Below are 9253 nucleotides of genomic sequence, written 5' to 3'. Positions count from 1 at the left end.
GATGGTAAACTAGTTGTATAATTAGTAGTAGTAGATGTTAAGTAGTAGTAGATGTAGTAGTAGATGTTAATTAGTAGTAGTAGATGTACTAGTTTCTTTCTATTTATAGTAAGTTTATATTTAGTAAGAACGAGTTGAATTAATAGAACTAGTTTAGTTTTAGTTGAACTAGTTTAGTTTTAGTTGAACTACTTTAGTAAGTAAATTAATAAACTAGTTGAATTAATAGAACTAATGTATTTTTAGTAAGAAAATTAAAATAACTAGTTGAACTACTTTATTTTTAGAAAGAACTAGTTTTTTTCTATTTATAGTAAGTTTATATTTAGTAAGAACTAGTTGAATTAATACAACTAGTTGAACATGTCATATTTGTTGTTATTTTTTAGTTTAAGCAATTATTCGGGATGTACTAGTTGAATTAATAGGGTTTTTGCTTTTGCAGAAATCAAGGAGCCCCTCCATCATCCCTGCCGTCGTCCCCGTCACCGACCCCCTCCGTCCTCGAGTTGAGACCAGGCAAATCTCCATGTCAATATGAGTCCTTTATGAGTTTCAGGCGCTTGTTTTGCCGGAGTGCCCGGTCATGTTTTGGTTACACCTCCGAGTGGCCTATGTTTTGCTGGAGTGTTGATTAATTTCTGTTCCGGCAAATTTCAGGCACTCGATATGTCCATTTTTAGCAATGGTCATGCCGGATTTTTCCGTGAATTCTGGCATGACTTGTGCTAGAAAATGTAGGAAATATCGAGTGGCCTAGATTTTCTCGAAAAATAATGATCTAATTTAGGTTTTTTAGTACATATATTTAATTGTACAAGTTTAATCTTTGAATTATGAACGTAGGAAATGTCCTACTCGGACGACGACAGTCTCCCGGGGGAGTGCAGCTGGTGCCACGATGATCGAGGTATGTGCGACAGGTTCGTTGAGCTGGATGAAGATTGGCGCTTCAGCATTAAGCTCGAGGAGACCTTCGATGTTGAAACGGTACGCAACAATGACAAGTGTTTTTTTCTTAATTAAGCATGACTTCAACTATTTCAACGTCTAATTTTCATCTTTTACAATTCGACTAGCTTATCCCATGCCATGCAAGACGCTATGTCTTGGAGAGGATGGGTTTTGAAGACCATGAAAATTTTGAAACAAAGAAAATACACCTAAGGACCCATCATGATATCGATTTTGAAGTAAATCTGTACAATTCTCAGAGCGTAACCCATTTTGGTTGCCAAAATTGGGAAGCACTTTGCAAAATGTATGGTTTTTATGAGGGTATGATTGTCACCATGGATCTTGGTAATCCTGACATCGGGCAAGAGAATATGGACATTTGGGTCCTTGTTGATACGCTTCCGATTCTACCGCAATGTGAGCTTCTCAAACATAGTTATTAACTAATTTATATTGTTTATTTCAAAATAGTTGACAGCTTATTTCCATTGACAGCTTATTTTGAATCTTCAAAGAATGTGTAGAAGATGGTATACAAAACCCGCTACACTGATGGCTCCGAATTAACTTATAAGGAGAAAAGTCATCTGATTGCTTATTGTACTTTTCTTGAGAATTAAAATACCTATTATCGAACTCCTCCAAATTATGGTGAATACGTGCCACTAGAGCACGTGTTGAACCACGGTAACTTCTATGGAGATACCCTGGTAAGATTTTTTACTATTACGACATCCGTGCATCTTTTGCATACTTCTAAAACTAGTACATCATTGCTAACTACGAAGTTATTACTATGTTTTTCATCAGGAAATCCCGATGGATTGTGTGCCTCATCTGATGTATCAGAATGGTCGCCTTGAAGTTATGAGCCTACAGCCAGGTCAATCTAAGGAGCTCACCTGTGCATATCGGATTTCTAAAACCGGTGAACACATACTAATCAAAGAATGGAAAAAATTTGGACATTCGCAAGGAGGTTCTTGGAAGTAACATTAAGCGAAAGGCAAGAATTGGAGACAGGATAATCTCCATTCTCCATAATGGAGAGTCAGGGGCTATCTTGTTTTTTGCTATTTTACCTTAGAGAATATAGTAGGTCGTAAGAGAATGTAGTAGGTCCTATGAGGTACAATATGTTTATTATGTGATACAATGTGTTAGAGTTGATGATGAGGAGTACTTGTGATTACGACTAGTGACCAATTTTCTATGTGATGTCTCATTAATGAAAATGATGATCTTGAGGAGGTGTTATATGACAATGATGTATTGTGATGATAAGTTGTTAATGATATGATGATGATGATATTTATTACATCACGGGGTGAAAGAACCGCGGATTAGTTTCAAGTGGATGTCCATCCACTTGAAACTAGTCCATGGTTCTTTCACCCTGTGATGTAATAACTCATTATGATTTCAAAACAATTTCTAAATTCCTGTTGTAGGAAAACTTGTGTAAAGGTGTACGAATACAACATGAAATAAAAAAGAAATAAAATACGAAATAATAGTAGCAACGCGGGGAGGGAGAAGCGCTACTACTAATTACCAGTAGCGCACCTATAGGAACATGCTACTACTAAGCCGATTTAGCAGTAGCGCGGGCGGAGGCACACTACTGCTATACATTAGCTGTAGCGCCTTATCAATAGCGCATCGACCCGCGCTACTGATAGGCCTAAAACCCGCGCTACTGCTAGGCTTTTCCCTATTAGTGATAGTCCACCTCGACAATATCGTAGCGGTGCTTAGGCGAATCCCTGTGACGGTAGAAGATCAACATCGTCACCACACCGTCGTGCTGACGGAACTCTCCCTCAAAGCTTGGCTGGATCGGAGTTCGAGGGACATCATCGAGTTGAACGTATGCAGAACTCGGAGGTGCCGTGCGTTCAGTACTTGATCGGTCAGATTGTGAAGACGTACGACTACATCAACCGCGTTGTGATAACACTTCCGCTTTCGGTCTATGAGGGTACGTGGACACACTCTCCCCTCTCATTGCTATGCATCACCATGATCATGTGTGTGCGTAGGAATTTTTTTGAAATTACTGCGTCCCCCAACATTGGCATCCGAGCCAGGTTTTATGCATAGATGTTATATGCACGAGTAGAACACAAGTGAGTTGTGGGCGATACAAGTCATACTGCTTACCGGCATGTCATACTTTGGTTCGGCAGTATTGTTGGATGAAGCGGCCGGGACCAACATTACGCATACGCTTACGCGAGACTGGTTCTACCGACGTGCTTTGCACACAGGTGGCTAGCGGGTGTCAGTTTCTCCAACTTAAGTTGAACCGAGTGTGGCTATGCCCGGTCGTTGCGAAGGTTAAAACATCACTAACTTGACGAACTATCGTTGTGGTTTGATGCGTAGGTAAGAACGGTTCTTGCTCAGCCCGTAGCAGCCATGTAAAACTTGCAACAACAAAGTAGAGGACGTGTAACTTGTTTTCGCAGGGCATGTTGTGATGTGATATGGTCAAGAGGTGATGAGATATAAATTGTTGTATGAGATGATCATGTTTTGTTAAAGTTATCGGCAACTGGCAGGAGCCTTATGGTTGTCTCTTCATTGCATAAGATGCAAGCGCCATATAATTGCTTTACTTTATCGCTATGCGATAGCAATAGTTGCAAAAGCAATAATTGGCGAGACGACCATGTGACGACACGTTGATAAAGATCAAGATGATGGAGATCATAGTGTCATGCCGGTGACGATGGAGATCATGACAGTAATTTGGAGATGGAGATCAAAGGCACAAGATGATGATGGCCATATCATGTCACATATTTTGATTGCATGTGATGCTTATCTTTTATACATCTTATTTTGCTTAGTTCGACTGTAGAATTATAAGATTATCTCTCACTAAAGTTCAAAGTAAAGTGTTCTCCTTGAGTATGCACCATTGCCAAAGTTCGTCGTGCCCAGACACCACGTGATTATCGGGTGTGATAAGCTCTATGTCCATCTACAATGGGTGCAAGCCAGTTTTGCACACACGGAATACTTGAGTTAAACTTGACAAGCCTAGCATATGCAGATATGGCCTCTGAGCACTGAGACTAAAAGGTCGAGCGTGAATCATATAGTAGATATGATCAACATAGTGATGTTCACCATTGAAAACTACTCCGTCTCACGTGATGATCGGACATGGTTTAGTTGATTTGGATCACGTGATCACTTAGATGATTAGAGGGATATCTATATAAGTGGGGGTTCTTAAGTAATATGACTAATTGAACTTTAATTTATAATGAACTTAGTCCTAGTAGTATTAGCATATCTATGTTGTAGATCAATAGCTCACGTTTAGCTCCCTGTTTTATTTTTGATATGTTCCTAGAGAAAACTAAGTTGAAAGATGTCAGTAGCAATGATGCGGATTGGATCCGTGATCTGAGGATTATCCTCATTGCTGCATAGAAGAATTATGTCCTTGATGCATCGATAGGTGACAGACCTATTATAGGAGAAGATATAGACGTTATGAACATTTGGCTAGCTCAATATGATGACTACTTGATAGTTTAGTGCACCATGCTTAACAGCTTAGAATCGGGACTTCAAAGATGTTTCGAGCGTCATGGATCATATGAGATGTTCCAGGAGTTAAAGTTAATATTTCAAGAAAATACCCGAGTTGAGAGGTATCAAGTCTCCAACAAAGTTCTATAGCTAAAAGATGGAGGAGAATAGCTCAAGCAGTGAGCATGTGCTCAGATTGTCTGGGTACTACAATCGCTTGAATCAAGTGGGAGTTAATCTTCCAGATAAAATAGTGATTGACACAATTCTCTAGTCACCATCACCAAGTTTGTGGAACTTCGTGATGAACTATAGTATGCAAGGGATGACGTAAACGATTCCCGAGCTTTTCATGATGATGAAATCGACGAAGGTAGAAATCAAGAAAGAGCATCAAGTGTTGATGATTAACAAGACCACTAGTTTCAAGAAAAGGGCAAAGGGAAAGAAAGGAACTTCAAGAAGAATGGCAAGCAAGTTGTTGCTCAAGTGAAGAAGCCCAATTCTGGACCTAAGCCTGAGACTAAGTGCTTCTACTGCAAAAAGGGACTGGTCACTGGAAGCGGAACTGCCCCAAGTATTTGGCGGATAAGAAGGATGGTAAGGTGAACAAAGGTATATTGGACATACATGTTATTTATGTGTACTTTACTAGTGTTTATAGCAACCCCTTGGTATTTGATAGTAATTCAATTGCTAAGAGTAGTAACTTGAAACAGGAGTTGCAGAATAAACAGAGACTAGTTAACGGTGAAGTGAAGATGTGTGTTGGAAGTAGTTCCAAGAATAGTATGATCATCATCACACACTCCCTATACTTTGGGGATTAGTGTTAAACCTAAATAAATGTTATTTTGCGTTTGCGTTGAGCATGAATATGATTTGATCATATTTATTGCAATACGGTTATTCATTTAAAATCAGAGAATAATTGTTGTTCTATTTACATGAATAAAACCTTTGATGGTCATACACCCAATGAAAATAGTTTGTTGGATCTCAATGGTAGTGATACACATATTCATAATATTGATGCCAAAAGATACAAAGTTAATAATGATAGTGCAACTTATTTGTGGCACTGCTGTTTAGGTCATATCGGTGTAAAGTGCATGAAGAAAATCCATGCTGATGGGCTTTTGGAATCACTTGATTATGAATCGGTTGATTCTTGCGAACCATGCCTCATGGGTAAGATGACTAAGACTCCATTCTCCGAAACAATGGAGCGAGCAACATACTTGTTGGAAATAATACATACTGATGTATGCAGTCTGATGAGTGTTGAGGCTCGCAGCGGGTATCGTTATTTTTCTAACCTTCACAGATGATTTGAGCAGATATGGGTATATCTACTTGAAGAAACTTAAGTCTTAAACATTTGAAAAGTTCAAAGAAATCCAGAGTGAAGTGGAAAATCATCATAACAAGAAAATAAAGTTATGCCACTTGGAACACCACAGCGTAATATTGCCACTTGGAATTCCAGAGGCAAATATTTGAGTTACGAGTTTGGCCTTCAATTAAAATAGTGTGGAATAGTTTCACAAACTCATGCCACTTGGAACACCACAGCATAATGGTGTGTCCGAACGTCATAAACTGTACTTTATTTGATATACTGCAATCTATGATGTCTCTTACCTATTTACCACTATCTTTTTGGGGTTTATGCATTAGATACAGTTGCATTCACATTAAAAAGGGAAGCATCTAAATCCGTTGAGACGACACCGTATGAACTCTGGTTTAGCAAGAAACCTAAGCTATCGTTTCTAAAAGTTTGGGATTGCGATACTTATGTGAAAAAGTTTCATCTTGATAAGCTCAAACCCAAGTCGGAGAAGTGCGTCTTCGTAGGTTACCAAAAAGTAACTGTTGGGTACACCTTCTATCACAGATCTGAAGGCAAGATATTTGTTGCTGAGAATGAATCCTTTCTAGATAAGGAGTTTCTCTCGAAAGAAGTGAGTGGGAGGAAAGTAGAACTTGATGAGGTAACTGTACCTGCTACCCTATTGGAAAGTAGTTCATCACAGAAATCTGTTTCTGTGACTCCTACACCAATTAGTGAGGAAGCTAATGATGATGATAATGTAACTTCAGATCAAGTTACTACCGAACCTCGTAGGTCAACCAGAGTGAGATCCGCACCAGAGTGGTACGATAATCCTGTTCTGGAGGTCATGTTAATTGACCATGACGAACCTACGAACTATGAGGAAGCGATGATGAGCCTAGATTCCGCGAAATGGTTTCAGGCCATGAAATCTGAGATGGGATCCATGTATGAGAACAAAGTGTGGACTTTGGTTGACTTGCCCGATGATCTTCAAGCCATAGAAAATAAATGGATCTTCAAGAGGAAGATGGACACTGGTAGTAGTGTTACTATCTACAAAGCTAGACTTGTCGAAAATGGTTTTGACAAAGTTCAAGGTGTTGACTGTGATGAGATTTTCTCACTCGTATTGATGCTTAAAGTCTGTCCGAATCATGTTAGCAATTGCAGCATTTTATGAAATCTGGCAAATGGATAACAAAACTGCAATCCTTAATGGATTTATTAAAGAAGAGTTGTATATGATGCAACCAGAAGGTTTTGTCAATCCTAAAGATGCTAACAAAATGTGCAAAGCTCCAGCAATCCATCTGTAGAGTGGTGCAAGCATCTCAGAGTTGGAATAGACACTTTGATGAGTTGATTAAAGCATATACTTTTATACAGACTTGTGCTAAAGCCTGTATTTACAAGAAAGTGAGTGGGAGTACTATAGCATTTCTGATAAATATATGTGAATGACATATTGTTGGTCGAAAATAATGTAGAATTTTCTCGAAAGCATAAAGGAGTATTTGAAAGGAGTTTTTCAAATAAAGACCTCGGTGAAGCTACTTACATATTGAGCATCAAGATCTATAGAGATAGATCAAGACACTTGATAAGTTTTTTCAATGAGTACATACCTTGACAACAATTTGAAGTAGTTCAAAATGGAGCAGTCAAAGAAAGAGTTCTTACCTATGTTACAAGGTGTGAAATTGAGTAAGACTCAAAGACCGACCACGGCATAAGATAGAAAGAGAATGAAAGTCATTCCCTATGCCTCAACCATAGTTTCTATAAAGTTTGCCATGCTGTGTACCAGATCTATTGTATACCCTACACTGAGTTTAGCAAGGGAGTACAATAGTGATCTAGGAGTAAATCACTGGACAGTGGTCAAAATTATCCTTAGTGGAATAAGGATATGTTTCTCGATTATGGAGGTGACAAAAGGTTCGTCGTAAAGGGTTACGTCGATGCAAATTTTGACACTGATCCAGATGACTCTAAGTCTCAATCTGGATACATTTTGAAAGTGGGAGCAATTAGCTAGAGTAGCTCCGTGCAGAGCATTGTTGACATAGAAATTTGCAAAATACGTATGGATTTGAATGTCGCAGACCCGTACACTAATCATCTCTCACAAGCAAAACATGATCACACCTTAGTACACTTTGGGTGTTAATCACATAGCAATGTGAACTAGATTATTGACTCTAGTAAACCCCTTGGGTGTTGGTCACATGACGATGTGAACTATAGGTGTTAATCACATGGTGATGTGAACTATTGGTGTTAAATCACATGGCAATGTGAACTAGATTATTAACTCTAGTGCAAGTGGGAGACTGAAGGAAATATGCCCTAGAGGCAATAATAAAGTTATTATTTATTTCCTTATTTCATGATAAATGTTTATTATTCATGCTAGAATTGTATTAACAGGAAACATAATACACGTGTGAATACATAGATAAACATAGTGTCACTAGTATGCCTCTACTTGACTAGCTCGTTAATCAAAGATGGTTAAGTTTCCTAACCATAGACATGAGTTGCCATTTGATTAACGGGATCACATCATTAGTAGAATGATGTGATTGACTTGACCCATTCCGTTAGCTTAGAAATTGATCGTTTAGTATGTTGCTATTGCTTTCTTCATGACTTATACATGTTCCTATGACTATGAGATTATGCAACTCCCGTTTACCGGAGGAACACTTTGTGTGCTACCAAACGTCACAACATAACTGGGTGATTATAAAGGTGCTCTACAGGTGTCTCCAAAGGTACTTGTTGAGTTGGCCTATTTCAAGATTAGGATTTGTCACTTCGATCGTCGAAGAGGTATCTCTGGGCCCACTCGGTAATACACATTACTATAAGCCTTGCATGCATTGTAACTAATGAGTTAGTTGCGGGATGATGTATTACGGAACGAGTAAAGAGACTTGCCGGTAACGAGATTGAACTAGGTATTGAGATACCGATGATCGAATATCAGGCAAGTAACATACCGATGATAAAGGGAATAACGTATGTTGTTATGCCGTTTGACCGATAAAGATCTTCGTAGGATATGTAGGAACCAATATGAGCATCCAGGTTCCACTATTGGTTATTGACCGGAGACGTGTCTCGGTCATGTCTACATAGTTCTCGAACCCGTAGGGTCCGCACGCTTTATGGTTTTTGATGTACCAAAGGTAGTTCGGAGTCCCGGATGTGATCACGGACATAAAGAGGAGTCTCGAAATGGTCGAGACGTAAAGATCGATATATTGGACGACTATGTTCGGACACCGGAATGGTTTCGGGGAGTTTCGGGCATATACCAGAGTACCGGTGGGTTACCGGAACCCCCGGGGAGACTAACGGGCCTATTGGGCCCTAATGGAGAAGAGAGGGCGGCCAAAG

Source organism: Triticum aestivum, chromosome 7A, assembly GCF_018294505.1.
Source record: "Triticum aestivum cultivar Chinese Spring chromosome 7A, IWGSC CS RefSeq v2.1, whole genome shotgun sequence".
NCBI classification, from domain to species: Eukaryota; Viridiplantae; Streptophyta; class Magnoliopsida; order Poales; family Poaceae; genus Triticum; species Triticum aestivum.
This window is presented reverse-complemented; position numbering follows the sequence as displayed.